The sequence below is a fragment of the Rhinoderma darwinii genome (assembly GCF_050947455.1).
Source record: "Rhinoderma darwinii isolate aRhiDar2 chromosome 2 unlocalized genomic scaffold, aRhiDar2.hap1 SUPER_2_unloc_60, whole genome shotgun sequence".
In the NCBI taxonomy this organism is placed as follows: Eukaryota; Metazoa; Chordata; class Amphibia; order Anura; family Rhinodermatidae; genus Rhinoderma; species Rhinoderma darwinii.
The window spans coordinates 97,665-120,660 of NW_027461730.1; the positions used below are offsets into that span (position 1 = coordinate 97,665).

Consider the following 22,996-nt stretch of genomic DNA (forward strand, 5'->3'; position numbering starts at 1 on the left):
CACAAGACAGAGAGCCCAGTATCCACCATTTTGGGTTCCTGCATTCCCCGCCACCCACGGGCCACCACATATAATTTTGGCGTCACGAACAGGATATCTATGGCCTCTGTGCCTTATGAACTAAGTCAGCGCTGATGCGCCACAGCCGGAATAAAAGTTTCCCGCCAAGTCGCCGCCATATTGGAAGTGGCAAGGAGCTGCGCAGGAGAACCCGCGAAAACAGCGGAGCAGCTAAGAGAAAGCTGGTGAGTGCCTGAATAGGCCAGTAAATGAGATTTAAAGTAAAAAGTGGCAGTTAACAGTGTAGAGACACCGGGAAAGATATCCGGAAAAGAGGCTTAGTGCATAGCCTGAAATTGAACACCCGTTGCTAGGGGTTACTGTAGGACTTATTGCAGAAAATGTCTGACGACGGAGATAACGGCTCTCCAAGCCCCAGTGGGTCACCTCCAACAGCGCAAGTGATGCCACTCACTATGCCCTATTACTTTGGAGCACCATGGCTTCCTCGCTACAAAGGCGAAGTTCATTCCCTGAGGGAATTCAAAGAGAAGATGCTGTCCATGTTCCGTTTGTATCCTGTCTCAACAGACCAGAGGGTTGAGATATTGATAGGACAACTAGAGGGCGCAGCATTAAGAGAAGTGAAATCCTGGCCCAGAACAGAGAAAAAAACAGTGGAACAGATACTGGACCGATTGCGTGCCACATTTGAAGTAAGGACTGTGGCAGAGCTCAAGATGAGATTCTTTGGAAAGAAGCAGCAGCCCGGTGAGTCATTGAGAGACTTTGCTTTATCCCTGCAGGAGGCCCAGCGGGCAATTATGCAAGTAGAACCCTTAGAGGCTGCAGAGGCTGACAAGGCCTTAAGGGAGCAGTTTGTTGAAGGAGCTGCATCTGAAGCTCTTAAAAGTCAGCTCAGAATGTTGGCCTCCCAGAACCCAAGCTGTATCTTCTTGGACTTTAAAGAGCTCGCAATTAGAATCCTGGGGACTGAAGCCGCAGCGGTTCAAGCCAAAGTTTTCCCCTATTCCATAGAGACTCCTACGGAGTCGCAAGTAGATCATCCTACAGCAGCGGGAAGTCAAGTTGCACTAGCTCAGTGTGCTCACATGCAAGCTCAAGATCCAGTTGGTGAACTGAGGGACCAAATTGCTATCCTCACCAAGAGCCTCAGTAAAATGTGCCAGAAAATGGAAGATATGGAGCAACGCCAGAAAGAAAGCCGCCGCTACTCCAGTAACAGGTTCAGTAACCGATCAGAAGGGGGAAGTTACCGGAATTGGGGTAGACGCTCTTCTGACAGATTTGATACCACCGGAAGACCCATTTGTCGTAGGTGTCAAAGAGCTGGCCATATTGAAAGAGAATGTCGTCAGTTAAACGACAATCCCCCGAGGCAGAGGACCGCCCCTCGGGAGGAAGACCAATAGGTCCCACAACACCAGAATGGATTCCCCGGTACATTGGGCAGTGTCCAGTGATTACGATCCACCTAAATGGGATCCCACTGTCGGCCTTACTGGACACTGGCTCTCAAGTCACCACTCTGCAGAGAAGTTGGTTTGAGAAGTACTGGGACCTCGACCAGCTGATACAACCCCCAGACACGTGGCTTAACATTGTAGCCAGTAATGGACAATCGATACCCCATCGGGGCTACTGGGAACCCACGATCCAGATGGGAGAAACTGAACTGCCCCAGCAAGGCGTAATTGTAGTGAACGTCTGGGATGATGACTTTCCACCAGTGGTGCTGGGCATGAATGTTCTTAGGAATTGCTATGAAGAGATGCTAGATGCCCTACACCGAGCACTTTCTACAGTCCCTGTCTCCAATCAAAATGCAATTCAGCATGCTATCCGTCTCTTGAATGCCCAACAGAGGTTCACGAATGAAAAGGGTGAGATCTGCCGTGCCCGCATCATGGACTCACAACCAGTGACTCTGGAACCAGAGACGGAAACCATTCTGTGGTGTCGAGCTCGTCCAGGTTTGCAAGGTCAAGATTACCAGGCCCTTGTGGAACCTCTTCTTCTGGAAGATCATCCGACCGTGCTAGCAGCCAGAAGTCTAGTGACTGTTTCTAATGGGAGGGTACCTATTCGCCTCCTGAACATTGGTGATACGGCTGTGGTACTGAGTAAATACCGTCCAGTTGCTAAGCTCTCACAGGTCTTCTTCCAAGATGTCTGGAGCCCTGAGACTACAGTGTTCCAGCAAGCTACCCAGAATCAAGTTACCCCTGAGATGACAATGAAACCCTGGTGGACCGAGATCCATGTTGGCGATGCTAATACTACCGAAGAGGAGATCGAAGGAGCCCTGATGGTGGCCAAAGACAATCAACAAGCCTTCAGTAAACATCCTATGGATTTTGGGAAGGCTACTATCATTGAGCACACCATCCCTACAGGCATCCATCCACCCATCAAAGAAAGGTACCGTCCCCTTCCACCAGCCATGTACCAGCCAGTGAAGAAAATGATTCGGGAGATGAAGGACGCAGATGTGATTCGGGAGAGCTACAGTCCATGGGCTGCACCCCTAGTCCTGGTGAAAAAGAAGGATGGCAACATTAGATTCTGCGTGGACTACCGCAAAATCAATAATATCACTCACAAGGATGCGTATCCCCTGCCACGCATTGAAGAATCCCTGACTGCTTTGGGGTCTGCTGCCTACTTCTCAACTCTGGATTTGACCAGCGGGTATTGGCAGGTACCTATGGCTCCCGAAGATAGGGAAAAGACTGCTTTCACTACTCCCATGGGGTTGTTCGAGTTTAATTGTATGCCCTTTGGGCTATGCAATGCCCCGGGAACCTTCCAGAGGCTGATGGAACGCTGCCTGGGTCACCAAAACTTCGAGACCGTCCTCTTGTACCTGGACGACGTAATCATCTACTCAAAGACTTATGAGGAACACCTACAGCACCTGGCAGAAGTCCTCAAAACCCTCATCAAATATGGCCTGAAAGTGAAACCCTCCAAGTGTCATCTCCTGAAGCCGGAAGTCCATTACTTAGGCCATGTCGTGAGTGCAGAAGGAGTGGTTCCTGATCCAGGCAAAGTAGCAGCAGTAAAGAGCTGGCCAGCCCCTACCACAGTCAAGGAGGTGAGAAGTTTCTTGGGATTTGCAGGGTATTATAGACGGTTCATCCCACACTTTGCCCAGATTGCAGAACCCCTCCAGGGATTGTTAAGAGGTCACTCCAAGGAAGCTATGAAGAGAAGGATCCCGATTGAGTGGGCTGAAGCCCATGAAGCCGCTTTCCAGAAGCTGAAGCAGCTGTTAACCGAACCACCTATCCTGGGATATCCTGACTACAACCAACCCTTTAGGCTGTATACTGATGCCAGCCAGAAGGGATTGGGGGCCGTCCTGTCGCAGGTACAGGACCAGAAAGAGAGAGTCATCGCTTATGCCAGCAGAGGTCTTCGAGGCGCTGAACGGAACGACCAGAATTATAGTTCCTTTAAGCTGGAATTCCTGGCCCTTGTGTGGGCAGTGACCGAAAAATTTAAAGATTACCTGGCTGCAACACCCTTCATCGTCTTCACGGATAATAATCCGCTGGCCCACTTGGATACAGCGCGACTGGGAGCTCTTGAACAGCGATGGGCATCCAGACTGGCGAATTATCAGTTTGTGATCAAGTACCGGACTGGTGCGTCCAACGTGAATGCCGATGCCTTATCCCGTTTGCCTGTGGGTGAAGAACTGGTCCGATGTAATGATGAATGGGAAGAGGTAGAGATGCCTACATTCTATGCTCAGTTTGCAACCCAGAATTCGGTGATCGCTCAGAGGAAGCGAAACGAACATCCGCAACCAAATGTTCCTGACTGCTCCCAAGATTCCAGACAGTGGGCTAGATTCCAACGGGAGAGTAGAAACCTACAGGAATTGCAGACTTCCCTTCTTCAGAAGAGGACTCCGGACCGAATACGTAGAGGTCAAGCTGATCAGGAATTAATTTGTCTATGGAGACTGAGGAATCGACTTTTCGTGTCCAGAGGTCTACTACAGAGGACTGCCCTGGATCCAGTAACGGGTGAGCGTCTACATCAAATTGTGGTACCCCGGCGAGATTCCAAATCCATCTTGGAAGCCTACCATGACAGATCGGGACACTTTGGGGTTCATAAAACGGAAGATACCATACGCCGACGATTTTACTGGATTGGCATGAGAGACGACATAGAGAAGTGGTGCCGAGAATGTCCCACCTGTGCTCAGAGCCGAGGAGAGCGTCATGACCAGAGAGCCCCACTTCACCCCATCATCAGTCATAGACCGCTGGAACTGGTAGCCATTGACCATGTCAAGTTTGAACCAAGCCGCACTGGGTATACTTATGCTATAACTATAATTGACCACTATACGAAGTTCGTGGTAGCTATGCCAGTGAAAGACCTGACTGCCAAGACCACCGCTGCCATCTTTTGGAAGAATTTCGTACTCCCCTATGGCTGTCCGGACAAGATCCTGACTGATCGTGGTTCCGCATTTGAGTCTCAACTGTTCCACGAGTTGTGTTCCCTCTATGGCTGTCAGAAGCTGAGAACTACCGCTTATCATCCACAAGGTAATGGCTTATGTGAAAAGATGAACCAGACTCTTATTGGGATGTTAAGAACTGTTCCGTCCCAGAAGAGGGCTGATTGGCCGACTCTCCTGCCAGAATTGGTGTACCTGTATAACAACACTGTGCACTGCTCCACAGGGTACACTCCTTACTATCTCCTGTTTGGCCGTCAGGGCAAATTGCCTTCGGACTTGGCCATGGATGTCGAAGTTCCAGATACTATCAACCCCCTGCCAAACACAGAGTGGGTGAGTGATCACCAGCGTCGCCTGGCTGAAGCCAACGAGATTGTGGAAAGACGGATGGAAGATGCTCGTCAAAGGCAACAAGCAGGTTTTGATCAAAAGGCCGAAGCAGAACCCTTCCAAATTGGAGACCGTGTGTGGCTGAAAAACAACCATCGTTCAAGTAAGTTGGACAGCAAGTGGCAGAAAGAACCATACACAATTAAGTCCATCCCGCACCCTGGGACTGATGTCTATGAGATTGTGCGCGAAGGCCGAGATTCCCAAGTCGTCCACCGTAATCGTCTCAAGCTCTGCCTAAAGGAAGAGGTACCAGCAGAACCACAGACAACTGAGAAATCTCCTGCAGCTGAACCGCTACCGCCAACAACTAGTATGTCCCCTCTTGATTGGCTGTTCCAACCTGGGCTGTCTATTTTTGTTCCAAGAACTGTTCTTGATCCCGGCGAAGACCAAGTGACCTCGTCATCCGAGTTCCGGCCTGGTCCAGAGGAATCCAGGGACCCTGAAATTGTTATAGAGGAGCCCCTGAGGAGATCTGATAGAGCTACCCGAGGTAAGATGCCAGCTCGATATCAAGATTGAACTGTTGAATCTGAGACTTCATTTTTGGATTATCCTTCACCAGAGACATTGTATTGTTTGCATCCCAATTGGGTAACAAGCCCTTCATTTTCCCCAGTTCATATGACCAGGACTCTTGGACATTTTCCTTGTTCAGCATTATATCCTCATATTCCTCAGAGACTGTATGGACTCTTAGTTTATTATTGCAATTGTGATTAACCTTTGTTTTAGGTTAACCTGCCGCCTGGAGAGTCGGACGCCGAGGACGGCTTTATTTAAAGAGGGGGTGTATGTAGTGTCCCACAGGAGCACTACTATGAAAACTATGTTTGTCTTCATGTGTTGTGTTATGCTGCCATCTACAGGTTCAGAAATGTTATGACATTGTGTTTCAGCCTATGCGGAGTGTTTTTCTATAATGTAACAGAAGCTGGGAGGAGTTAATTAGGGAGTGGTTAGAGTGAGTGAGGGCAGTGGTGAGCTAGGAGTGGATGCAGCAGGAGGCACAGGGAAGGTGCTCCTGAGTTCAGCCATTTGCGGATTACAGAGAAAGACAGGCCTAAAGAGATTTATTGGAATAACAGCTCAAGGAGCCAGAAGAGTCCAGAAAGAGAGACTGTGAGTAGAGAGATAATAGCACTCCTGCATTTAGCATTGGGCTACACTGATTGAGCTGAATTTGGATGACATATTTGTATTGTACTATCTCCATCTTGAAAAGTAAAAGTGTGCTGCAAGCTCTCCTGATTAACTGCCACCACCGTCTCCTGTCTTCTATTTGCACTCTACACCAAGGGCACCCCAAATAACACCAGACAGGAGTCAGCCACCAAGGGAGTGCCCCGGGGGAAACAACAGTCATCATCATCATCTTGTGCAACCCCCTCATCACTGTGTGTGTGTCCCTGGGAGGTGGGAAGGCCAGCAAGGCAAAATACCACCGTGACACAAGACAGAGAGCCCAGTATCCACCATTTTGGGTTCCTGCATTCCCCGCCACCCACGGGCCACCACACTATGTTACCTGGAAGAATAACAAACTGTGCAAGGATGGAGGTTGTAGGAGCAAGGAGAACAAGTTGTCTGTAAAGTTGGTGGATGCCTATTTTCCATTTTGCAGTCCCTTGTCTCCCTCTTGTGGCCTCCTGGAGGCAACTAGCTGTGCAAAAAAAAGACAGCCTGGGGGCCGGCTGTTGCAGTGTTGCCCTCTCAGGCAACACTGAGTGACTGACTGAGCCGCACCGTCTTATATAAAGTTCAGACGGAACTTTGCACGTGTCATAGTGGAGACCTCAGGAGCCAGAGCCAGCTTTCTGACATCATAATGGGGCCTCAGAGATAAAAGCCTGGGCCCAGGCAGTGTTGGTCAGTGCTGCTCAGCAGGCAGCACTGGACTGGATTAAAGCTGATACAAGGTGTGAAAGGAGAAGGGGTGGCAGTGGGCATGCACTTACTGCTGCTGCTGCTGCTGCCAGTGTTTGCACGGCAGGAGGGCATTTGGGCGTTGCCAGGAAGGCGTTTTTATGTCGATTCCTCCTCTTTCAGCACTGCATTGTGGTGCAAGCAAAAGAAGCAAATCCTGTCTTGCTTCCTCTCCGGCCTTTATTCACCTCCCGCTTAGTAGCTGTGAGTGTGTGTGAGCCTGCAGGGCCCCATGGAATTGCCTAGGAGTAGGCTGAATCGCTGCAAGGGGTGAACAGCAGTATTGGGCAGGCTCGGTCAACGCGCGGCCCGTTCGGGTTATCGCTTCTCGGCCTTTTGGCTAAGATCAAGTGTAGTATCTGTTCTTATCAGTTTAATATCTGATACGTCCCCTATCTGGGGACCATATATTAAATGGATTTTTAGAACAGGGAGATGGAAATAGAGCTTGCTCTGTCCACTCCACGCATTGACCTGGTATTGCAGTATTTCCAGGATCGGTGCACCCTTTCCTTATGTGTTTACTAAAATCAGATTCCAAAAGTGCTTTTTGTGTTTGCCATTGTTTTTGTCTTTCGGATGGGATCTCCCCTTTTAATCCCATTATTTCAACACCTGTTGGACAATGCATTTGTACAGTCATGTGTGATAATGAGCTAATTTATTAAATGCAATTAATTAATACATTGCCACCTCTTGTTTTGTGTCGTCTGTGTTTCTGTGTTTCCGGCATTTCACATTGGAACAGCTCATTCACCTTCCTTGTCTTCTCTCCGCCCTCCCTCCTAGGTAGGTTAAAGAGCTGCACCTGAGCCAGCCACTGATTGATGCAGCACCATAGTCAAATAGTGGAGTAGAGTAGGGGAACAGCAAACAGCCATTAAAGCAGCCAGCCCGCCCGCCCGCCCGTCACAATGGACCTACCTGTGTACACTAGATGGATGTGATGGAATGTACTGTGGTCCCTACATTTCAAGAAGAAGTAAGAATTGCAGTTGCAACAAACCCTTGCTTGCCTACAAAGAGAGCAGCAATTTGGATTTGTTACTATGTTACCTGGAAGAATAACAAACTGTGCAAGGATGGAGGTTGTAGGAGCAAGGAGAACAAGTTGTCTGTAAAGTTGGTGGATGCCTATTTTCCATTTTGCAGTCCCTTGTCTCCCTCTTGTGGCCTCCTGGAGGCAACTAGCTGTGCAAAAAAAAGACAGCCTGGGGGCCGGCTGTTGCAGTGTTGCCCTCTCAGGCAACACTGAGTGACTGACTGAGCCGCACCGTCTTATATAAAGTTCAGACGGAACTTTGCACGTGTCATAGTGGAGACCTCAGGAGCCAGAGCCAGCTTTCTGACATCATAATGGGGCCTCAGAGATAAAAGCCTGGGCCCAGGCAGTGTTGGTCAGTGCTGCTCAGCAGGCAGCACTGGACTGGATTAAAGCTGATACAAGGTGTGAAAGGAGAAGGGGTGGCAGTGGGCATGCACTTACTGCTGCTGCTGCTGCTGCTGCTGCTGCTGCCAGTGTTTGCACGGCAGGAGGGCATTTGGGCCTTGCCAGGAAGGCGTTTTTATGTCGATTCCTCCTCTTTCAGCACTGCATTGTGGTGCAAGCAAAAGAAGCAAATCCTGTCTTGCTTCCTCTCCGGCCTTTATTCACCTCCCGCTTAGTAGCTGTGAGTGTGTGTGAGCCTGCAGGGCCCCATGGAATTGCCTAGGAGTAGGCTGAATCGCTGCAAGGGGTGAACAGCAGTATTGGGCAGGCTCGGTCAACGCGCGGCCCGTTCGGGTTATCGCTTCTCGGCCTTTTGGCTAAGATCAAGTGTAGTATCTGTTCTTATCAGTTTAATATCTGATACGTCCCCTATCTGGGGACCATATATTAAATGGATTTTTAGAACAGGGAGATGGAAATAGAGCTTGCTCTGTCCACTCCACGCATTGACCTGGTATTGCAGTATTTCCAGGACCGGTGCACCCTTTCCTTATGTGTTTACTAAAATCAGATTCCAAAAGTGCTTTTTGTGTTTGCCATTGTTTTTGTCTTTCGGATGGGATCTCCCCTTTTAATCCCATTATTTCAACACTTGTTGGACAATGCATTTGTACAGTCATGTGTGATAATGAGCTAATTTATTAAATGCAATTAATTAATACATTGCCACCTCTTGTTTTGTGTCGTCTGTGTTTCTGTGTTTCCGGCATTTCACATTGGAACAGCTCATTCACCTTCCTTGTCTTCTCTCCGCCCTCCCTCCTAGGTAGGTTAAAGAGCTGCACCTGAGCCAGCCACTGATTGATGCAGCACCATAGTCAAATAGTGGAGTGGAGTAGGGGAACAGAAAACAGCCATTAAAGCAGCCAGCCCGCCCGCCCGCCCGTCACAATGGACCTACCTGTGTACACTAGATGGATGTGATGGAATGTACTGTGGTCCCTACATTTCAAGAAGAAGTAAGAATTGCAGTTGCAACAAACCCTTGCTTGCCTACAAAGAGAGCAGCAATTTGGATTTGTTACTATGTTACCTGGAAGAATAACAAACTGTGCAAGGATGGAGGTTGTAGGAGCAAGGAGAACAAGTTGTCTGTAAAGTTGGTGGATGCCTATTTTCCATTTTGCAGTCCCTTGTCTCCCTCTTGTGGCCTCCTGGAGGCAACTAGCTGTGCAAAAAAAAAGACAGCCTGGTGGCCGGCTGTTGCAGTGTTGCCCTCTCAGGCAACACTGAGTGACTGACTGAGCCGCACCGTCTTATATAAAGTTCAGACGGAACTTTGCACGTGTCATAGTGGAGACCTCAGGAGCCAGAGCCAGCTTTCTGACATCATAATGGGGCCTCAGAGATAAAAGCCTGGGCCCAGGCAGTGTTGGTCAGTGCTGCTCAGCAGGCAGCACTGGACTGGATTAAAGCTGATACAAGGTGTGAAAGGAGAAGGGGTGGCAGTGGGCATGCACTTACTGCTGCTGCTGCTGCTGCTGCTGCTGCCAGTGTTTGCACGGCAGGAGGGCATTTGGGCGTTGCCAGGAAGGCGTTTTTATGTCGATTCCTCCTCTTTCAGCACTGCATTGTGGTGCAAGCAAAAGAAGCAAAACGCGCGGCACGTTCGGGTTATCGCTTCTCGGCCTTTTGACTAAGATCAAGTGTAGTATCTGTTCTTATCAGTTTAATATCTGATACGTCCCCTATCTGGGGACCATATATTAAATGGATTTTTAGAACAGGGAGATGGAAATAGAGCTTGCTCTGTCCACTCCACGCATTGACCTGGTATTGCAGTATTTCCAGGACCGGTGCACCCTTTCCTTATGTGTTTACTAAAATCAGATTCCAAAAGTGCTTTTTGTGTTTGCCATTGTTTTTGTCTTTCGGATGGGATCTCCCCTTTTAATCCCATTATTTCAACACCTGTTGGACAATGCATTTGTACAGTCATGTGTGATAATGAGCTAATTTATTAAATGCAATTAATTAATACATTGCCACCTCTTGTTTTGTGTCGTCTGTGTTTCTGTGTTTCCGGCATTTCACATTGGAACAGCTCATTCACCTTCCTTGTCTTCTCTCCGCCCTCCCTCCTAGGTAGGTTAAAGAGCTGCACCTGAGCCAGCCACTGATTGATGCAGCACCATAGTCAAATAGTGGAGTGGAGTAGGGGAACAGCAAACAGCCATTAAAGCAGCCAGCCCGCCCGCCCGCCCGCCCGCCCGTCACAATGGACCTACCTGTGTACACTAGATGGATGTGATGGAATGTACTGTGGTCCCTACATTTCAAGAAGAAGTAAGAATTGCAGTTGCAACAAACCCTTGCTTGCCTACAAAGAGAGCAGCAATTTGGATTTGTTACTATGTTACCTGGAAGAATAACAAACTGTGCAAGGATGGAGGTTGTAGGAGCAAGGAGAACAAGTTGTCTGTAAAGTTGGTGGATGCCTATTTTCCATTTTGCAGTCCCTTGTCTCCCTCCTGTGGCCTCCTGGAGGCAACTAGCTGTGCAAAAAAAAGACAGCCTGGGGGCCGGCTGTTGCAGTGTTGCCCTCTCAGGCAACACTGAGTGACTGACTGAGCCGCACCGTCTCATATAAAGTTCAGACGGAACTTTGCACGTGTCATAGTGGAGACCTCAGGAGCCAGAGCCAGCTTTCTGACATCATAATGGGGCCTCAGAGATAAAAGCCTGGGCCCAGGCAGTGTTGGTCAGTGCTGCTCAGCAGGCAGCACTGGACTGGATTAAAGCTGATACAAGGTGTGAAAGGAGAAGGGGTGGCAGTGGGCATGCACTTACTGCTGCTGCTGCTGCTGCTGCTGCCAGTGTTTGCACGGCAGGAGGGCATTTGGGCGTTGCCAGGAAGGCGTTTTTATGTCGATTCCTCCTCTTTCAGCACTGCATTGTGGTGCAAGCAAAAGAAGCAAAACGCGCGGCACGTTCGGGTTATCGCTTCTCGGCCTTTTGGCTAAGATCAAGTGTAGTATCTGTTCTTATCAGTTTAATATCTGATACGTCCCCTATCTGGGGACCATATATTAAATGGATTTTTAGAACAGGGAGATGGAAATAGAGCTTGCTCTGTCCACTCCACGCATTGACCTGGCATTGCAGTATTTCCAGCACCGGTGCACCCTTTCCTTATGTGTTTACTAAAATCAGATTCCAAAAGTGCTTTTTGTGTTTGCCATTGTTTTTGTCTTTCGGATGGGATCTCCCCTTTTAATCCCATTATTTCAACACCTGTTGGACAATGCATTTGTACAGTCATGTGTGATAATGAGCTAATTTATTAAATGCAATTAATTAATACATTGCCACCTCTTGTTTTGTGTCGTCTGTGTTTCTGTGTTTCCGGCATTTCACATTGGAACAGCTCATTCACCTTCCTTGTCTTCTCTCCGCCCTCCCTCCTAGGTAGGTTAAAGAGCTGCACCTGAGCCAGCCACTGATTGATGCAGCACCATAGTCAAATAGTGGAGTGGAGTAGGGGAACAGCAAACAGCCATTAAAGCAGCCAGCCCGCCCGCCCGCCCGCCCGTGACAATGGACCTACCTGTGTACACTAGATGGATGTGATGGAATGTACTGTGGTCCCTACATTTCAAGAAGAAGTAAGAATTGCAGTTGCAACAAACCCTTGCTTGCCTACAAAGAGAGCAGCAATTTGGATTTGTTACTATGTTACCTGGAAGAATAACAAACTGTGCAAGGATGGAGGTTGTAGGAGCAAGGAGAACAAGTTGTCTGTAAAGTTGGTGGATGCCTATTTTCCATTTTGCAGTCCCTTGTCTCCCTCTTGTGGCCTCCTGGAGGCAACTAGCTGTGCAAAAAAAAGACAGCCTGGGGGCCGGCTGTTGCAGTGTTGCCCTCTCAGGCAACACTGAGTGACTGACTGAGCCGCACCGTCTTATATAAAGTTCGGGCGGAACTTTGCACGTGTCATAGTGGAGACCTCAGGAGCCAGAGCCAGCTTTCTGACATCATAATGGGGCCTCAGAGATAAAAGCCTGGGCCCAGGCAGTGTTGGTCAGTGCTGCTCAGCAGGCAGCACTGGACTGGATTAAAGCTGATACAAGGTGTGAAAGGAGAAGGGGTGGCAGTGGGCATGCACTTACTGCTGCTGCTGCTGCTGCTGCTGCTGCCAGTGTTTGCACGGCAGGAGGGCATTTGGGCGTTGCCAGGAAGGCGTTTTTATGTCGATTCCTCCTCTTTCAGCACTGCATTGTGGTGCAAGCAAAAGAAGCAAAACGCGCGGCACGTTCGGGTTATCGCTTCTCGGCCTTTTGGCTAAGATCAAGTGTAGTATCTGTTCTTATCAGTTTAATATCTGATACGTCCCCTATCTGGGGACCATATATTAAATGGATTTTTAGAACAGGGAGATGGAAATAGAGCTTGCTCTGTCCACTCCACGCATTGACCTGGTATTGCAGTATTTCCAGGACCGGTGCACCCTTTCCTTATGTGTTTACTAAAATCAGATTCCAAAAGTGCTTTTTGTGTTTGCCATTGTTTTTGTCTTTCGGATGGGATCTCCCCTTTTAATCCCATTATTTCAACACCTGTTGGACAATGCATTTGTACAGTCATGTGTGATAATGAGCTAATTTATTAAATGCAATTAATTAATACATTGCCACCTCTTGTTTTGTGTCGTCTGTGTTTCTGTGTTTCCGGCATTTCACATTGGAACAGCTCATTCACCTTCCTTGTCTTCTCTCCGCCCTCCCTCCTAGGTAGGTTAAAGAGCTGCACCTGAGCCAGCCACTGATTGATGCAGCACCATAGTCAAATAGTGGAGTGGAGTAGGGGAACAGCAAACAGCCATTAAAGCAGCCAGCCCGCCCGCCCGCCCGTCACAATGGACCTACCTGTGTACACTAGATGGATGTGATGGAATGTACTGTGGTCCCTACATTTCAAGAAGAAGTAAGAATTGCAGTTGCAACAAACCCTTGCTTGCCTACAAAGAGAGCAGCAATTTGGATTTGTTACTATGTTACCAGGAAGAATAACAAACTGTGCAAGGATGGAGGTTGTAGGAGCAAGGAGAACAAGTTGTCTGTAAAGTTGGTGGATGCCTATTTTCCATTTTGCAGTCCCTTGTCTCCCTCTTGTGGCCTCCTGGAGGCAACTAGCTGTGCAAAAAAAAGACAGCCTGGGGGCCGGCTGTTGCAGTGTTGCCCTCTCAGGCAACACTGAGTGACTGACTGAGCCGCACCGTCTTATATAAAGTTCAGACGGAACTTTGCACGTGTCATAGTGGAGACCTCAGGAGCCAGAGCCAGCTTTCTGACATCATAATGGGGCCTCAGAGATAAAAGCCTGGGCCCAGGCAGTGTTGGTCAGTGCTGCTCAGCAGGCAGCACTGGACTGGATTAAAGCTGATACAAGGTGTGAAAGGAGAAGGGGTGGCAGTGGGCATGCACTTACTGCTGCTGCTGCTGCTGCCAGTGTTTGCACGGCAGGAGGGCATTTGGGCGTTGCCAGGAAGGCGTTTTTATGTCGATTCCTCCTCTTTCAGCACTGCATTGTGGTGCAAGGAAAAGAAGCAAATCCTGTCTTGCTTCCTCTCCGGCCTTTATTCACCTCCCGCTTAGTAGCTGTGAGTGTGTGTGAGCCTGCAGGGCCCCATGGAATTGCCTAGGAGTAGGCTGAATCGCTGCAAGGGGTGAACAGCAGTATTGGGCAGGCTCGGTCAACGCGCGGCCCGTTCGGGTTATCGCTTCTCGGCCTTTTGGCTAAGATCAAGTGTAGTATCTGTTCTTATCAGTTTAATATCTGATACGTCCCCTATCTGGGGACCATATATTAAATGGATTTTTAGAACAGGGAGATGGAAATAGAGCTTGCTCTGTCCACTCCACGCATTGACCTGGTATTGCAGTATTTCCAGGATCGGTGCACCCTTTCCTTATGTGTTTACTAAAATCAGATTCCAAAAGTGCTTTTTGTGTTTGCCATTGTTTTTGTCTTTCGGATGGGATCTCCCCTTTTAATCCCATTATTTCAACACCTGTTGGACAATGCATTTGTACAGTCATGTGTGATAATGAGCTAATTTATTAAATGCAATTAATTAATACATTGCCACCTCTTGTTTTGTGTCGTCTGTGTTTCTGTGTTTCCGGCATTTCACATTGGAACAGCTCATTCACCTTCCTTGTCTTCTCTCCGCCCTCCCTCCTAGGTAGGTTAAAGAGCTGCACCTGAGCCAGCCACTGATTGATGCAGCACCATAGTCAAATAGTGGAGTGGAGTAGGGGAACAGCAAACAGCCATTAAAGCAGCCAGCCCGCCCGCCCGCCCGTCACAATGGACCTACCTGTGTACACTAGATGGATGTGATGGAATGTACTGTGGTCCCTACATTTCAAGAAGAAGTAAGAATTGCAGTTGCAACAAACCCTTGCTTGCCTACAAAGAGAGCAGCAATTTAGATTTGTTACTATGTTACCTGGAAGAATAACAAACTGTGCAAGGATGGAGGTTGTAGGAGCAAGGAGAACAAGTTGTCTGTAAAGTTGGTGGATGCCTATTTTCCATTTTGCAGTCCCTTGTCTCCCTCTTGTGGCCTCCTGGAGGCAACTAGCTGTGCAAAAAAAAGACAGCCTGGGGGCCGGCTGTTGCAGTGTTGCCCTCTCAGGCAACACTGAGTGACTGACTGAGCCGCACCGTCTTATATAAAGTTCAGACGGAACTTTGCACGTGTCATAGTGGAGACCTCAGGAGCCAGAGCCAGCTTTCTGACATCATAATGGGGCCTCAGAGATAAAAGCCTGGGCCCAGGCAGTGTTGGTCAGTGCTGCTCAGCAGGCAGCACTGGACTGGATTAAAGCTGATACAAGGTGTGAAAGGAGAAGGGGTGGCAGTGGGCATGCACTTACTGCTGCTGCTGCTGCTGCTGCTGCTGCTGCCAGTGTTTGCACGGCAGGAGGGCATTTGGGCCTTGCCAGGAAGGCGTTTTTATGTCGATTCCTCCTCTTTCAGCACTGCATTGTGGTGCAAGCAAAAGAAGCAAATCCTGTCTTGCTTCCTCTCCGGCCTTTATTCACCTCCCGCTTAGTAGCTGTGAGTGTGTGTGAGCCTGCAGGGCCCCATGGAATTGCCTAGGAGTAGGCTGAATCGCTGCAAGGGGTGAACAGCAGTATTGGGCAGGCTCGGTCAACGCGCGGCCCGTTCGGGTTATCGCTTCTCGGCCTTTTGGCTAAGATCAAGTGTAGTATCTGTTCTTATCAGTTTAATATCTGATACGTCCCCTATCTGGGGACCATATATTAAATGGATTTTTAGAACAGGGAGATGGAAATAGAGCTTGCTCTGTCCACTCCACGCATTGACCTGGTATTGCAGTATTTCCAGGACCGGTGCACCCTTTCCTTATGTGTTTACTAAAATCAGATTCCAAAAGTGCTTTTTGTGTTTGCCATTGTTTTTGTCTTTCGGATGGGATCTCCCCTTTTAATCCCATTATTTCAACACTTGTTGGACAATGCATTTGTACAGTCATGTGTGATAATGAGCTAATTTATTAAATGCAATTAATTAATACATTGCCACCTCTTGTTTTGTGTCGTCTGTGTTTCTGTGTTTCCGGCATTTCACATTGGAACAGCTCATTCACCTTCCTTGTCTTCTCTCCGCCCTCCCTCCTAGGTAGGTTAAAGAGCTGCACCTGAGCCAGCCACTGATTGATGCAGCACCATAGTCAAATAGTGGAGTGGAGTAGGGGAACAGAAAACAGCCATTAAAGCAGCCAGCCCGCCCGCCCGCCCGTCACAATGGACCTACCTGTGTACACTAGATGGATATGATGGAATGTACTGTGGTCCCTACATTTCAAGAAGAAGTAAGAATTGCAGTTGCAACAAACCCTTGCTTGCCTACAAAGAGAGCAGCAATTTGGATTTGTTACTATGTTACCTGGAAGAATAACAAACTGTGCAAGGATGGAGGTTGTAGGAGCAAGGAGAACAAGTTGTCTGTAAAGTTGGTGGATGCCTATTTTCCATTTTGCAGTCCCTTGTCTCCCTCTTGTGGCCTCCTGGAGGCAACTAGCTGTGCAAAAAAAAGACAGCCTGGGGGCCGGCTGTTGCAGTGTTGCCCTCTCAGGCAACACTGAGTGACTGACTGAGCCGCACCGTCTTATATAAAGTTCAGACGGAACTTTGCACGTGTCATAGTGGAGACCTCAGGAGCCAGAGCCAGCTTTCTGACATCATAATGGGGCCTCAGAGATAAAAGCCTGGGCCCAGGCAGTGTTGGTCAGTGCTGCTCAGCAGGCAGCACTGGACTGGATTAAAGCTGATACAAGGTGTGAAAGGAGAAGGGGTGGCAGTGGGCATGCACTTACTGCTGCTGCTGCTGCTGCTGCTGCCAGTGTTTGCACGGCAGGAGGGCATTTGGGCGTTGCCAGGAAGGCGTTTTTATGTCGATTCCTCCTCTTTCAGCACTGCATTGTGGTGCAAGCAAAAGAAGCAAATCCTGTCTTGCTTCCTCTCCGGCCTTTATTCACCTCCCGCTTAGTAGCTGTGAGTGTGTGTGAGCCTGCAGGGCCCCATGGAATTGCCTAGGAGTAGGCTGAATCGCTGCAAGGGGTGAACAGCAGTATTGGGCAGGCTCGGTCAACGCGCGGCCCGTTCGGGTTATCGCTTCTCGGCCTTTTGGCTAAGATCAAGTGTAGTATCTGTTCTTATCAGTTTAATATCTGATACGTCCCCTATCTGGGGACCATATATTAAATGGATTTTTAGAACAGGGAGATGGAAATAGAGCTTGCTCTGTCCACTCCACGCATTGACCTGGTATTGCAGTATTTCCAGGACCGGTGCACCCTTTCCTTATGTGTTTACTAAAATCAGATTCCAAAAGTGCTTTTTGTGTTTGCCATTGTTTTTGTCTTTCGGATGGGATCTCCCCTTTTAATCCCATTATTTCAACACCTGTTGGACAATGCATTTGTACAGTCATGTGTGATAATGAGCTAATTTATTAAATGCAATTAATTAATACATTGCCACCTCTTGTTTTGTGTCGTCTGTGTTTCTGTGTTTCTGGCATTTCACATTGGAACAGCTCATTCACCTTCCTTGTCTTCTCTCCGCCCTCCCTCCTAGGTAGGTTAAAGAGCTGCACCTGAGCCAGCCACTGATTGATGCAGCACCATAGTCAAATAGTGGAGTGGAGTAGGGGAACAGCAAACAGCCATTAAAGCAGCCAGCCCGCCCGCCCGCCCGTCACAATGGACCTACCTGTGTACACTAGATGGATGTGATGGAATGTACTGTGGTCCCTACATTTCAAGAAGAAGTAAGAATTGCAGTTGCAACAAACCCTTGCTTGCCTACAAAGAGAGCAGCAATTTGGATTTGTTACTATGTTACCTGGAAGAATAACAAACTGTGCAAGGATGGAGGTTGTAGGAGCAAGGAGAACAAGTTGTCTGTAAAGTTGGTGGATGCCTATTTTCCATTTTGCAGTCCCTTGTCTCCCTCTTGTGGCCTCCTGGAGGCAACTAGCTGTGCAAAAAAAAGACAGCCTGGGGGCCGGCTGTTGCAGTGTTGCCCTCTCAGGCAACACTGAGTGACTGACTGAGCCGCACCGTCTTATATAAAGTTCAGACGGAACTTTGCACGTGTCATAGTGGAGACCTCAGGAGCCAGAGCCAGCTTTCTGACATCATAATGGGGCCTCAGAGATAAAAGCCTGGGCCCAGGCAGTGTTGGTCAGTGCTGCTCAGCAGGCAGCACTGGACTGGATTAAAGCTGATACAAGGTGTGAAAGGAGAAGGGGTGGCAGTGGGCATGCACTTACTGCTGCTGCTGCTGCTGCTGCTGCCAGTGTTTGCACGGCAGGAGGGCATTTGGGCGTTGCCAGGAAGGCGTTTTTATGTCGATTCCTCCTCTTTCAGCACTGCATTGTGGTGCAAGCAAAAGAAGCAAATCCTGTCTTGCTTCCTCTCCGGCCTTTATTCACCTCCCGCTTAGTAGCTATGAGTGTGTGTGAGCCTGCAGGGCCCCATGGAATTGCCTAGGAGTAGGCTGAATCGCTGCAAGGGGTGAACAGCAGTATTGGGCAGGCTCGGTCAACGCGCGGCCCGTTCGGGTTATCGCTTCTCGGCCTTTTGGCTAAGATCAAGTGTAGTATCTGTTCTTATCAGTTTAATATCTGATACGTCCCCTATCTGGGGACCATATATTAAATGGATTTTTAGAACAGGGAGATGGAAATAGAGCTTGCTCTGTCCACTCCACGCATTGACCTGGTATTGCAGTATTTCCAGGATCGGTGCACCCTTTCCTTATGTGTTTACTAAAATCAGATTCCAAAAGTGCTTTTTGTGTTTGCCATTGTTTTTGTCTTTCGGATGGGATCTCCCCTTTTAATCCCATTATTTCAACACCTGTTGGACAAGCATTTGTACAGTCATGTGTGATAATGAGCTAATTTATTAAATGCAATTAATTAATACATTGCCACCTCTTGTTTTGTGTCGTCTGTGTTTCTGTGTTTCCGGCATTTCACATTGGAACAGCTCATTCACCTTCCTTGTCTTCTCTCCGCCCTCCCTCCTAGGTAGGTTAAAGAGCTGCACCTGAGCCAGCCACTGATTGATGCAGCACCATAGTCAAATAGTGGAGTGGAGTAGGGGAACAGCAAACAGCCATTAAAGCAGCCAGCCCGCCCGCCCGCCCGTCACAATGGACCTACCTGTGTACACTAGATGGATGTGATGGAATGTACTGTGGTCCCTACATTTCAAGAAGAAGTAAGAATTGCAGTTGCAACAAACCCTTGCTTGCCTACAAAGAGAGCAGCAATTTGGATTTGTTACTATGTTACCTGGAAGAATAACAAACTGTGCAAGGATGGAGGTTGTAGGAGCAAGGAGAACAAGTTGTCTGTAAAGTTGGTGGATGCCTATTTTCCATTTTGCAGTCCCTTGTCTCCCTCTTGTGGCCTCCTGGAGGCAACTAGCTGTGCAAAAAAAAGACAGCCTGGGGGCCGGCTGTTGCAGTGTTGCCCTCTCAGGCAACACTGAGTGACTGACTGAGCCGCACCGTCTTATATAAAGTTCAGACGGAACTTTGCACGTGTCATAGTGGAGACCTCAGGAGCCAGAGCCAGCTTTCTGACATCATAATGGGGCCTCAGAGATAAAAGCCTGGGCCCAGGCAGTGTTGGTCAGTGCTGCTCAGCAGGCAGCACTGGACTGGATTAAAGCTGATACAAGGTGTGAAAGGAGAAGGGGTGGCAGTGGGCATGCACTTACTGCTGCTGCTGCTGCTGCTGCTGCTGCTGCTGCTGCTGCCAGTGTTTGCACGGCAGGAGGGCATTTGGGCCTTGCCAGGAAGGCGTTTTTATGTCGATTCCTCCTCTTTCAGCACTGCATTGTGGTGCAAGCAAAAGAAGCAAATCCTGTCTTGCTTCCTCTCCGGCCTTTATTCACCTCCCGCTTAGTAGCTGTGAGTGTGTGTGAGCCTGCAGGGCCCCATGGAATTGCCTAGGAGTAGGCTGAATCGCTGCAAGGGGTGAACAGCAGTATTGGGCAGGCTCGGTCAACGCGCGGCACGTTCGGGTTATCGCTTCTCGGCCTTTTGGCTCAGATCAGGTTTATTGCCTGGTCTGGGCCGGGGGTTCGGTCTTTCGTGGAGTCCTCTCCGACGTTTTTGGGAGCGATCACCGTGCCGTTGGGCATTCCATATCAAGATGGCAGCAGTGCGGAATACTATTCGTTTTGTGGTAAATGAGCAGAGGAGAGACGAAGTGGATACTGGGCACATCATTGAGAACATCCTTCTGGACCTGGCTGGAGTTAAGTTGGTAGAGGTATTCTGTATCCAAGCTTTCAGCAATATTGCTACGTATGATGTATCCTTTTTTGAGGCCGCCTACTGTCTAAATGTTTTTCAGTTGCTCAAGGAGAAACACATGCATGAGGCTTTAACATCTATTGAAGTGCAACCTCTTTTTTCAGCAGTGGAGAAATGTATTACCATCCACATGTATAACCCATTTCTGGATAGAAGGCTGGTCAGGGCCTTTTTAGCTCACTACTGTACCCATGTTAGAGGTGGTGTGGAGCAGAAGAATCTATGGGGAGTTTTCAATGGTGATATCAAGTACTGGGTCAGGCTGAAACCTGACTCCAGCTGTATTGGAGGAGTGATGAATCCTCCTGCTAATTTTTCAATTGGTGGTAATAAGGGGTATCTGTATTACCAAGATATGCCATGCTTTTGCAGATCATGTTTTTCCTACGGGCATACCAAAGATGCATGTAAAGGCAAGGTTTGCAGAAATTGCAAGGAAACCGGACATGAGGCTAGTGCATGTATTTCCCCATCCAGGTGTGATATTTGTGGTTTGCCTGGCCATACCTGTAGGAAATGTCCAAAGGTGTTTCCTTTCTTAGGACAAGAGAGAAGAACATGGGGCAGACAGGTGAGAACAACAAGTTCCCTTGCTGCCTCTTCTGAGGAAATTTCAGAGCCTGCTGGCAGTGTTTCTGTGTCTGCTTGTCAGGACCCAGGGAAAGCTGTATTAGGAGAGGTTCTAACCTCACATACTAACAGCATGGAGTTGGGTGTGGTCCCTCCTGCAGAGCAAAGTGTTGATGAAGCACCTGGGGTTATACCTATGGAAGGTGAAGACACAGCGCCACCTATTGGGTGTGCTTCCCCTGATGATGGTGCAAGTATGCAAATTTTGTCTTTTTCTAGCCCAGAGTCAAAAATGGAAGACTCAGCTAAAGTGGAGTGGTCAATATCGGAGGAGGACGAGAAGGAGGCCAGGATGCCTAGTGCCACTAGTGCGGAAATCTTCCATAAAGTTGTCTCAAAAAGGGGGAAGTCTGGAAAAGCGGTGAAGAGACTGAAGATAGGCTTGTTGGAAGATTCGGCTCATGCAAATCCTTTCTCATTGTTGGACAGTGACTCTAGTTCTAGCCCTAAGTCATCTGAGGTGGCCTCAGAAGTACCCAGCTCTCCTGGGGAAGGTTTCCTCAGTGAAGTCAATGTGGCGAATCTGGAAAGAGCGATGTATTTCCCTGGGACGTGATATGTTCTGGTTCTTCATGGCTTTCCATTGCACTAACCATACTATGCCCGCATGTCTTTGAGATTAAAAATTGTCTCACAAAATGTACGGGTGTTCTCCTCTGCTCACAAGCGTGCTGCAGTCCTGGACTTTTTGGCCTCTAAGGGCAGTGACATTGTTTGCGTACAAGAATGTGGTTTATCAAAAATGCCTAGGAAAGAAGAATGGAAGTTTGGGGAAGCAATTTGGTCTTTTTCTTCCACAAATAGGAATGATGGAATTGGTATCCTCTTCAAAAATAATGAGTTTGTCATCAAACAGACTCAAATTATACAGGAAGGAAGATGTGTCTGCGTGTTACTAGCCTATAAGGGGTGGCAGTTTAGGCTAATCAATATCTATGGCCATGCTGTGAAAACTGATAGGTTGGCACTTTTTGATAGTTTAAAATTTTTTCTACACGGTAAAGTTCCTGTCATTATTGTTGGTGACATTAACTGTATCCTGGAGAAGCAGGCCCGAGCTGGGTCCACAGAGTCTAATGTGGATGTCACTGGAGTTTTGTGGAATAAAATTTTGCAGGACTTTGCTTTGCAGGACGCTGTCACCAGGAAACCAGGTCCATTTACCTATCATGCCGATGACGGAAGAACGGATTCTCGTCTGGATTTTTTCTTTTTTTCTACCTCTGCAATGAAATGTGTAGATTATGCGCAGGAGAGAGTGTGGTTTTCAGATCACGAGTGTTTGTTGGGGGTTTTTGTTATAAATAATTTCTTTTATGGTAGAGGGGTATGGAAGATGAATGTCAGTTTTCTGTGTGATGAAAGGGTAAAAACTAGGTTTGGGAAAAAATATGGTTTTTGGGCTAGAAAGAAAAGTTCTTTCTCTAATGTGTGTGAATGGTGGGTATGGGTGAAAAAAAAGATTGGTGGGTTTTTTAGACAGATAGGATATAGAAGAGCGAGAAGGAAAAGATTGCAATATTTACGCTTTAACATGCGGATGACGTTCCTTCAACAATGTAAAAATTTGGGTATGGATGTAAGACACGATTTGGAAAAAACAAAAAAAGATATTAAGGAGTGGTTCCGAGAAAAAGGGAAAGAAATAATATTTAGGTCTAAGGTGGAGGTTAGAGATAATCACGAGAAATGTACTAGATTTTTCTTTAAAAAAATGTGTGGTGGAAAAAGTGGAATGAATGTGTTACTGGATAAGGATGATAAAGAGGTGTTTGGTAAGGATGTGATTGATGTGGTGTCTGATTTTTATAAACAACTGTATGATGTGAAGAAGTGTGATTTGGGTGATGATGAGGAGTTTCTGGATATTGTGTGTAATTTTGTTCCTGAAAGTGAATGTGAGTCTTTGCTTGGTGAGATTATGGATGGTGAAATAAAGGATGTGGTGGGAAGTATGGCTAAAAATAAGTCTCCAGGGATCGATGGAATACCAGCTGAGTTCTATGGGAAATATTGGGACATAATTGGGAAGGATGTTATAGATGTTATGAGAGTGTTGTTTTCTGGGACGAATATGTGTGATGTGATGAAGAAGGGTATGGTAGTTCTGTTGCATAAAAAAGGAGATAAGAGGCGTTTAGAAAACTGGCGACCAATTACTTTGCTGAATACGGATTATAAAAT

General features: G+C 47.9%; 9 non-coding genes across 9 annotated transcripts; all 9 read left to right on the plus strand.

Moving 5' to 3' along the window:
• The first annotated feature begins 7,146 nt into the window (after window positions 1-7,146).
• Window positions 7,147-7,337, plus strand: LOC142681922 (U2 spliceosomal RNA). Its single transcript, XR_012853745.1, has one exon. It is a non-coding gene; the product is annotated as a U2 spliceosomal RNA (small nuclear RNA).
• A 1,275-nt stretch (window positions 7,338-8,612) lies between these two features.
• Window positions 8,613-8,803, plus strand: LOC142681924 (U2 spliceosomal RNA). The gene has a single exon (XR_012853747.1). It is a non-coding gene; the product is annotated as a U2 spliceosomal RNA (small nuclear RNA).
• A 1,128-nt stretch (window positions 8,804-9,931) lies between these two features.
• On the plus strand, window positions 9,932-10,122 carry LOC142681872 (U2 spliceosomal RNA). Its single transcript, XR_012853710.1, has one exon. It is a non-coding gene; the product is annotated as a U2 spliceosomal RNA (small nuclear RNA).
• Window positions 10,123-11,254: 1,132 nt separating this feature from the next.
• LOC142681875 (U2 spliceosomal RNA) lies at window positions 11,255-11,445 on the plus strand. The gene has a single exon (XR_012853713.1). It is a non-coding gene; the product is annotated as a U2 spliceosomal RNA (small nuclear RNA).
• Window positions 11,446-12,576: 1,131 nt separating this feature from the next.
• Window positions 12,577-12,767, plus strand: LOC142681925 (U2 spliceosomal RNA). Its single transcript, XR_012853748.1, has one exon. It is a non-coding gene; the product is annotated as a U2 spliceosomal RNA (small nuclear RNA).
• A 1,263-nt stretch (window positions 12,768-14,030) lies between these two features.
• Window positions 14,031-14,221, plus strand: LOC142681934 (U2 spliceosomal RNA). The gene has a single exon (XR_012853756.1). It is a non-coding gene; the product is annotated as a U2 spliceosomal RNA (small nuclear RNA).
• Window positions 14,222-15,496: 1,275 nt separating this feature from the next.
• Window positions 15,497-15,687, plus strand: LOC142681927 (U2 spliceosomal RNA). The gene has a single exon (XR_012853749.1). It is a non-coding gene; the product is annotated as a U2 spliceosomal RNA (small nuclear RNA).
• Window positions 15,688-16,956: 1,269 nt separating this feature from the next.
• Window positions 16,957-17,147, plus strand: LOC142681928 (U2 spliceosomal RNA). The gene has a single exon (XR_012853750.1). It is a non-coding gene; the product is annotated as a U2 spliceosomal RNA (small nuclear RNA).
• A 1,269-nt stretch (window positions 17,148-18,416) lies between these two features.
• LOC142681946 (U2 spliceosomal RNA) lies at window positions 18,417-18,607 on the plus strand. Its single transcript, XR_012853767.1, has one exon. It is a non-coding gene; the product is annotated as a U2 spliceosomal RNA (small nuclear RNA).
• The last annotated feature ends 4,389 nt before the right edge of the window (window positions 18,608-22,996 follow it).